The 9,742-nt window shown below is 40.2% G+C and overlaps 1 long non-coding RNA gene across 1 annotated transcript; it reads right to left on the bottom strand.

Moving 5' to 3' along the window:
• Nucleotides 1–2,094: 2,094 nt before the first annotated feature.
• On the bottom strand, nt 2,095–6,797 carry LOC122990484. Its single transcript, XR_006405375.1, has 2 exons — nt 6,300–6,797; nt 2,095–4,994 (listed from the first exon to the last, which is right to left on the bottom strand). It is a non-coding gene; the product is annotated as an uncharacterized LOC122990484 (long non-coding RNA).
• Nucleotides 6,798–9,742: the final 2,945 nt, after the last annotated feature.

Below are 9,742 nucleotides of genomic sequence, written 5' to 3'. Positions count from 1 at the left end.
TTTGTTGCCTTGAGCCCTTTATATCTACATAGGGAGCAGGTCCCCTTCATTGATGTATTACAAGAGCTGGGTACGGCACCACAGCTCAGCCTTGCAGCCAATTTTTCCCAGTGGCCACTTGTGGTATTGCAGCAAAAAATCCCCCTGCAGCCCAAAAAGCATTTTCCCCACAGACCACCATTATAAGAGCCATCTGTAAAACTGTTGACAGGACACCTTGAACTGCAAACAAGATCAGTTATGACTCTTTCTGTTATAAATTTTTGATTCACGGAGGACTTATATTTGTAAAACATTCCTAAAGCTGAGAAAAGCAATTTAAAAATCTGTGACATCACTACAATGTAAAGTCTATGGGCTGAATGGGAACTTGCAGTCAGGGCCGGTGGGAGAAACACTACTGTGCATGTTCAGTGGGCTGCACACCCCCAGAAGTAAACCTGGATGCTAGAAAAATTTTTGGCGTATGCTCCAGACGAGCAGTTCTCATTAAACTGAATAGGGTCCTTTTTCCGTCCGGTATCCAGCTCTTGTAACATATCCATGGTCCTCTTCCACAAACCAAACAGTCGCTCTAGAGAGGGCCTTTCACGTTTTTCGTGAGTTTCATGGCCACCGTAGGTTCTCCTACACGCGTGGAGGGGGAGGGTGAGGGGAGTAGTATTCAGTATGTTGCAATCTGCAACCTCACCCCTAGATGCCACTAAATCTTACAAACTGGTCCTTTAAATTTTGTGAAATATCAGCTGATTCACTGTTTGTAATGCAAGTATACTGTCCAACAACAATCATGTGATTGAAAAATGTTAACTTTTCATAACATAAGAAAAATAGCCTCTCTTTAAGGTTCACCACTGTACATTTCAAGACAACTCAATGTTGTTTTTAGAAGGTTTTATCTGCCAGACACATAACACATTATAGTATGAACATGAGCAGGAGCATTAAAAATTTAATCACCAAATGCAGAAATATACCAGATCTTTCACTGGACAGCTAAATTTAAGATGATATGAGTATGTTTTTAGCCTATTTTTGCATCACGTTTGTGAATTTGTCTGAGTTATTGTAATCTGATAGTAATCTGAGTTGTTTGAGTTATTTTGCAAAACTTTACAAAACACAGTAATGTGGGTTTTGTTGATGCAAGAAAGAAAAACAAACAAACAAACTAACCTGCCTATTTTCATGTTGTCTATCTTTGAATATTGTTTTTCTTCAGGGCCTGACTGCTCATGCAATGAAAGCTGACTATTAAATATCTGATGGAAAAGTGTCCAGCAAAAACAACAAGAATAATTTTCAAACTATCTGTTTTGCCTAGCATTGGTAAACAAATTAAGAAAATATATAGTTGACTAAATGTCATATGGTTTACTTCATATCTCATGTTGTATCGCTTAGAAGTAAAACAGCTTTTTGGAACAAAAGTCTAGTAGAATAACTAAAAATGTTTTTCATTTTCCCAGAGACCTTTTAAAATGATGTCAGATCAGTGTGTTTGTGATGCCGGGGGGAGGTGGGGATAATTCCAATATAAAGCTGTAATCTGAAGACAGCAACTTGTTATCTTAATATTTGCCCGTAAAAGTTACTAATGTACACTTTAATTCAATATACCTCATTCACGTCTCATTGAGCAGCTCGTGGCTAGAGATTCAGCAGCAACGAGACCACAACACTACAAAATAATACCATTAATGCACATAAAGACCAGATGAGTGTTCAAGTTCAACAGCACATAATAAAACTGCTTGCAGACACTGTTGAGAGCACTAAACTGTACGAAATGACCAATGACTGTGTTTACTGCTGACAGGATTTATGGTGTCTGGAATAAAACCCAACTATTTTCCGTTTGTTTCACATGTGGGGCTTCTTAAGCCCTTCCCTGAAGGCATCATGGCAAAACAAGACACAACAGTGTGGTGACTAAAATGACATGAAAAACAGAATCATCATTCATTTATTTAGGAGAGAAAGAAAGCAAGAAAAAAGAAAGAACTATAGAAAACTAAAAAGCAAACAAACAATAAAAAAACTGAACAGGACTTAAGTACAAAAAACATAAATTAAGGAGCTAAAGTGACATAATTAATGATTGTAAAAGGTTTTATTTCTATATTCTTTAACAGTTTTAGTAAATAGACATTTTTGTAAATTATGCTATGCTTATCTTGCACTGAGCCTCATGTAAGATGACTCGGTTAACACAAACTCATGCTATACTGCCAACCATTGTTCAAACCCACAAAACTTTAAATTCAGATCCCAAAGTTTCCAGAGATAAACATACTGCGTATGTCAGACTGATTTGGGGTGAAATGTGTATAAAATGATGCACAAGACATCTGGAAAATTTCCATTTGATGGAATGATGCAGCCATAAAAATATGGAGGCTAGGGTTTGAATATATTCTCTCTCTCTAAACATCATAAAACTCCAATGAAGAGCTGGAACAGGCCAATAAAATACGTATGTGATTCTGTCAGATAGTTTGAAATATGACCATTTTTCATATCTTAAATCTATTTAATGGGGAAATCAAAGACAACTGGATGTTAACGGGTTAAAGCAAATGGAAAACAGTTGTTAGACCAATGTATGTACACTATTTATTTAGATTTATTTAGATTATAGATATATAGGCAATCCTGCTTTTTGGGGAGACAGGGTAAAGTCCTACATGCTCGACAGGATTTAAAAGAAACGTTAACACTGAAAGCCTGAAGCGTTGTGTCATTACATGGCTGTAGAAAGCTCCTGTAGGGATGTGTGACTCTCTGTGGGTGGGTGAGGGGTCACTGCAGCGGCTGGATACACAAGAAGATACCAGCAGGGGTTAATGTTGTTTACTTTCTTCTTCAAGTGGCCATTGTGTTCGCTTCCACCCATCACATGACACCTGGTCACAGTCTCCTCATCAGGGTTGTCCTCGACCCTCCACTTCCACCATCACAAAGACACACACACACAATCACGCACTCAGACGCACACAATGGGCTGCTTGTTATCCCCACAGAGTGTACAGGAAGCCTCCCCTTCAGATTTGAGTTGACTAAGGAGGGCCCGGATCATGATGTTGGCACGGCCCCGCATGTGTCACCCGCTGACCCCAAATCCTCATCAGTACAGCTCATTGATACAACTCTCATTTCCTCTAATTAACTGACAACACTCATTGCTCTTCCTGTTGCCGTTATCAATCCAATCAACATTGAGAGTCAACACTGAAACAGAGAATATGGTTATACTGAATCAGCCACTTTCGCTGCTCTTTTATGTGTTAAATTCTGTATAATTAGTGATTAATATGTTGTTAACTGCAACATTTCTGAATCAGTTACTCCTATAACATGGGACAATAGCTACTACTATGGTTGTTACAGAGCTTGTAATCAGTAACATACCATAAAAACGCATGATGAGGTTCTTAACCCCATGCTGACTTCTGACATTTCCCGATATTTTTTTCATAATTCAATTCTATTTCACCAAACAATTCAATTTAGAAGAAACTTGTCGCAGTTGTTTTCTTTTATAGAGTTCAGATGCAGGTTTATACAACATGAGAAAATATTAGATTTGCTGATGTTGAGTATTCGTCAAAGACTGGAGACACAGAGTCTGAAGGTTTGATGACATTTGCTCTTGCTGTTTCAGATAAGTTGTCCAGCAGTTATGTCCTTTTGAAATTAGTTCTGCTCAGTGGTCCTGCTGCAAAATTCATGTGGGGAGAGTTTTGAACGGAGAACTGCCTATATGCTTGTATTTTGTTCAACAAAATCATCTCTTGCAGTTGAGATACTAACAGATGTAAATAATGTTGCTCAACAACATATGAGATTTGTTTGGGTCATAAGGCCTGCAGAAAACATTTTCTGTATAAATTTAAAAAACCTGTGTGTAAGAGACTTTGAAATATGGCAAGGGAACCCCTAATTCATATACTTCCTTCCGAGGCATCTCCTCCTCCTCTTCCGTCCCTGATGATGGTGATGATGCTGCACGCTGTTTTCAGAGGCCACCAGTCAGCCGAGCAGAGGAAAGAAAAATGTAATGCAGATGTCCAGCTGGGTTTGAGACCCAGAACAGCCAACTCCCCACCGCAGCATCCGTGTTGCGAAGCAAGAACATAAATTCTGACGGGATGTTGTACTCAAAGCCAGAGAGGTTAGAGATTTCATAACACATTTCTTTTTCTACTGGCTTTGTTGACCTAATATCCCATCAGGTTTCTCTGGGGCCCTACATACCTACACATACAGACAGTAAGTAAATGCATACCGCACACTGAAATGCAGAAAACTTCAATTGTAGTGGACATTTCACAGGCCTGGAGCCTCAACAAAAGCTTTTTGTGCAAATATAGATGTTCTGCTGTCAAATCAAAATCTCAAAACAAATTTTTGCATAGTCTCTGGATGAATGTGATATCATGTAAAACAGAGTTTAAATTAAAGTCAGTTGGAGTGCACAGATGTGTTTTTTCCAACCATCGTCCTTTCCTCAAGTGGATTTCCTCCTCTCTAAACTCCTTCATTGTAGTATAAAAGAATTAGTCACAGTGACATATCTTTGCCACAGATGTACGACGTATACTTATCTAACTGAAAAACAACTGGCAGCTTTATGTCCCCAGTTACGCTGTCTGCCAGCCAGTAATGGGACACATGAGAGCTTCATTAAGAGACGGACAGTGAGCCCTGCATAAATGACCAAGAGATTTGCATGTGTACACAAATACACTGCAAACATACAAGAAGCCTCAGCAGACAAACGACGTTTGGGCAGACAAATACTCCACATTCCTCAGGATGGCCACACACACACATTTACCAGGGTGGCCTGGTAGTTAGAGACACCAGTTTCAACGGGAGGACCAACGACATAGACCTTTGTTTGGAATCATCTACAGAAAATGTCCTTGAGCAATTCAACTGTCCTCTAGTAGACCCATGCGTTTGATTGAAGGTCTCATGCTCTGACCTTCCTGTGGAGGGGGATCACATAGGTCAAAAAAGGAAAAAACAAAACAAAACAAAAAATTTCACACATACAAAACTCTTTAAATGGAAATTCTGGTGTTTTTCAATCTTGGTGTGTATAAGATATTTAGTAAACCTAAATTTTACTTGAAACTTTTCAAATGCTTATCTGACTACAAACAAAAGTAAATTCTTAAGTATTCCCCTGAATTAGCCACTGAAGCTAACTGCATATGGATCTACCTCCAGGGCAACCAGCTGGCTAACCAAGCTAGCTGCCTGTTTAGATGCACACGCTGGCATGTTTACATGTGAGTCACTATCAATTTAGCATGTGTGCATGTTTAAAAAGTAGTAGCTGTAACAGCAGAATATTCAGAGCTAAATCACATGGAAGAGAAAGACAGAAGAAACAAACAAGTCTAGACACATCCACAGATAAGAATAATGAACAGTCATCCCTCCACGCAGTAAGCAACAGTCATAACCACCACTACACAGTACAGCCTTTCAGGACATTTTTATAATGTCTGGAGAATCATCCTATATATGAAACAAAAAGAAATAAATGTTTGTTACTACTGTAGATGAATAGATTGGATAGCATGCTAGTTGGCTAACTAAACAGCTAGCTTGATTAGCTAGCTGGTTGTCTTGTAAGTAAATCCTTATACACTTTGCTACAATAGCTAATGCAGGGGGATCTTTTCTGATTAATGTTGTTTGGACTCTGAGTCAAGACCTGATATATATTGTTATGTCAGAATTGCGTTTCCTAAAATCTACAATGGAGGTGGCAAGTGCAAAGCTAGCATGATGACTCAGAATAAGACCAAAGTTGAAAAATACCAGAATCTCCTTTCAAATGGAGAATTGAATGATTTTTTCTTTTCAGTAATTAATGCATTAGTGCATGGAGGATATTATTCATCAAATAATCTAATCTAAACTAATCTACAAAATATAGTTAATGCTCCTAAAACCAGTGACAGTGTGTAGGATTTATAGGTCAATTTGGTAAAGTCATTAGCACTTCAGAAATTTCGAAGTCGGTCGTCTCAGCAGGAGTTGATTATAAAAGATAGCGTTCAAATTTTCAGAATGTCAGATTTTCCAGAACACATGAAAAACCATGAAGAAACCCCAGCAGACACTGACAGAAGATGATGGATGGACAAAAAAGGCCCCACTGGCAAATGCAGCGTGCCATTCAGCCTCCATGCCATTTTTTCAGACAGCACAGTGAAGACAGACAGGAGTAAGAGGAGCCCAGGCTGCAGTCTATAGCAGATTCAAATCAATGAACTTACAATACAGGTTTCTGGGTTCCCTAATGCTGGAAACAGACCACCTCCGGCAAGGATGCATCTGGACGCACCGGATCACTAAAGGCCTTTTCATACTTTTTGCGTTCCGCGTCCGTGGATAGCTGCGGACTTGCACACAAACCGCGGACGTGCATGCAGTTCCATTCATACTTTTTTTTTGGAGGTCCGCAGACACAGACGCGTTCCACATGTGCGCACTGGTAAACAGGGTTCCGTGATCATTTTCTAGAGTTGTAAAATCCAGTCTATGAATATTACAAACCGCTGTGCAGTGTTTTTCTGATCAGCCTTTAAACACAGTAATCTGTTACTCTAACCGAACTGGCTGGACCATGTTTCATTGTCTCACTGGCACTTTCAGCATGCCCACAACAACACATCCCCTAGTATTGTTTTACACAGGGCTGTTTTCAGTCTGAATGCAACTGAGGAGTTCCTGTACACTGTGACAGCTTAATGAGAATAGGAATACAGTGCATACACACAGTAGACGAGACAGACATTCCTGTTCTCTTCTCTTCACTCATGCTACTCAGAAAATCAGGGTTACACAAGTAACGTAAAGTTTGCTTTTCTAGCATGCATGCCGTTGACGCGCTTGCTATGTCTACAGTCTGCATGGTCACAAGTTTTGGGCTGCACGCAGACGTCCGCAGAGGGGCCATGCAGACCTTTGCTGGCATGGGCGGAGGATGACATTTATGTGGATGCGGAAAGTATGAATGGCCTCAAACGCTCTGGCGGTTGGGTGATGTGGTGGGTGACATATTGCGAGTTGGGTGGTGCTTGGTTTTGGCTCATCTGTTTTCAAAATGATGGCCTGGTCAAAAATGTTCTCATGTTACAGCTAAACAGTACACTAAAATATGTTTCTGGAAACATTTAAGACTGGAAATAGGCAATGCAGTAACAGAATTTTGATTCATATTTGATGCCTATAGTATATTGACAGTTTGAACTGAGTTTCGTGAGCTGCGTGCATTGTGCTGGACAGACTCATTTGCATAAAGTTGAGGTGGAGTCGTTATTATGGGATATGTGCTTTTTCTTCAGTACAGTTACGGATCAGCATGAAATCTTCAGTCAAGCGAATACAGCTGACTCTGAAACAGACAGAAATGCTCACAGCACCTGCAGCATAGCCAGCTCACTGTCTGCTCACAGGAGTACTGGATGACATAGCAATGTCTCTGTTTCACTATGGAGTTTCATCCAATTCCAGCATGTCAGCCTCTCCCTCTTTCAGTCTGTCTCACTTTTTCATGTTCTTATGTCCCCTTTCTCAGCAACACCTTTGACTTAAGAGCTGAAGAATGGAAAGATTAGATAACAATATCTTTGTGTAAACTGCATTCAGGGAAAGTACTCCACTTAAAATACACAACATACAAAAGATCTGATGATGGAAAACAAAGGAAATATGAATTTATTGTATGTGAAATTCCCTTTTAAATGCTGATTATCACATATCCAGCATGTATGTATGGTAATTATGTTTTTAACGTAGGGTTTCGTAAGGTAAGCATGAACTACAAACACCTCCCAACCCTCTCTATCTCTGTCTGTCCATCCATGCTGCTGTCGTTGCATATCAGCAGTTTCCTGCATAGGGACAGAGTGAGAGGAAGTACCCACCTATCCTGACTCTGGCACTTTCTTTCTCTACTTTCATAGGGTTGCTAAACAGGGAAAAAAGACTCTTTGCCCTGACACTAACATTGTGCTCCTTGCAAACGTAGCTCGGCCAATAATAAACCGGATGTGTGCAGCAGGTCTCCCAGTTGTTGATGTCAGCTGGAAGTCACTGTTCCTGTTCCCAGGGTAGACTTGGGCAGAGAGGGTGGGAATTGTTACAGTGGTGAGGGAAGTAAGAAGTGTGTATGTGTGCATGTGCAAATGTTGCAAGTTCATGCTCAGTGTTCATATGTTGGTCTCTGGGGTTATCATAAAACTGCTAGGGGGAAAAGCTGTCAAACAACCCAAAAAAAGAACATCTCCACACAATGTGAGGTCACGTTCTCCCCGCATCACTCACTGCAGCCCCAGTTCCCAGAGTATCCATCAAACCTGAGAGGATTTTTTACGAAATACCCCAGACAAGTGTGGAAAGAGCAGAGAGGGGGAGTGGAAATGTCAAAATGAGCTTTCCTTTTTCAGCCCCATCTTTCATAATAGCCCCTATAGAGTACCTCCTATTCTTCAATGGTAATATCATGTAGCCAGCAACACTAAAGCATGCCAGCAAATACGCACAGACACATTAGGGCACACACCTATACACTAATATATTGCAGACTGAGCCACAGGACAGATCGCAACCAGATGTCGCTTCGCTCAGTACTTAACTTGGAGATAATTTCCAACATTATTCAATTATCTTTAATGTAGTTTTCTGGTAAACATTTGGTACAGATGTCTCATCATTCTTTAGTAAGCATAGCATATTCATTACAAACTGTTAAGGTCATATCATCTGGAAAATCCCTCAGGACTGGGTAATCGAAATCATTCTTAGTTCGTGCATTAGATTTTGGCATGAAGGGTATTTTCCTTTTTTGAAACAAGAAAAATACTGATACTGTGTCAGTCACAGACTTGATTGCTTACATGTGTACATCAAAAACTCATTTCCAACAGTTCTAAGATTTAGACCAACCCAAACAATACCTGCACACCCAAAGCTGTATGCAAATGTTTCCTCCACAATACTCCCCACTGTTTTTCGGCCTGCTGCCAAGTACAATAGTATTATACTCTCAAATAGCAGGCAGAGAAAAGGGAAACATTATTAGAGCACTTATAGTGCTTTCTTAGGCAGGATTATGATCATCCTTTTCTCATCCTCTAATCCTCTTGGTCCTCAAGCTCCTATTTTCTGTTTTATTTCAGCTCAGCTTCAAATCCAACAATACAATGTAACGTCCACCCATCACACCGATTATCAATTTTCTGTAGGCGTTTAGGGCTGGATCCCATCCCAGAATGATTTACAGAGATTTACAGAGTTACATGTGGTAATCCTGGTTCTATGATGGCAGGGGAGCTTTCTATCACAGCTCCAGCAGTGTAGGAGGAAGCCTAATAATCGGGCCTCCTGCCATAACACTGAAACTACACCATAGTGTTAAGGTCTGATAGGTTAGCTCTGTGAGACGCCACCCTCCCGCTATCCCAGCTGCGATGCAGAAGAAGGGCAGTCAACAAGGCTGCAAGGCACAAGCCTAACTAATCTCACATATAAGCATATATAGTTTGCACAAGGTAGAGGGTAAGAGCTTTAGCAGCAAAACAGCTATCTAGTATGTTACATATTACATCAGGATGTAAACAATGCTAATTTTCTAACCTGGGAACCCCACCCTCTGTGGAGACCCAGTAAGATCGAAGAGTAGAGTTAATAACTGCAGGAATTCAGAGATTAACAA

This window comes from Thunnus albacares, chromosome 10, assembly GCF_914725855.1.
Source record: "Thunnus albacares chromosome 10, fThuAlb1.1, whole genome shotgun sequence".
NCBI classification, from domain to species: Eukaryota; Metazoa; Chordata; class Actinopteri; order Scombriformes; family Scombridae; genus Thunnus; species Thunnus albacares.
This window is presented reverse-complemented; position numbering and strand designations above follow the sequence as displayed.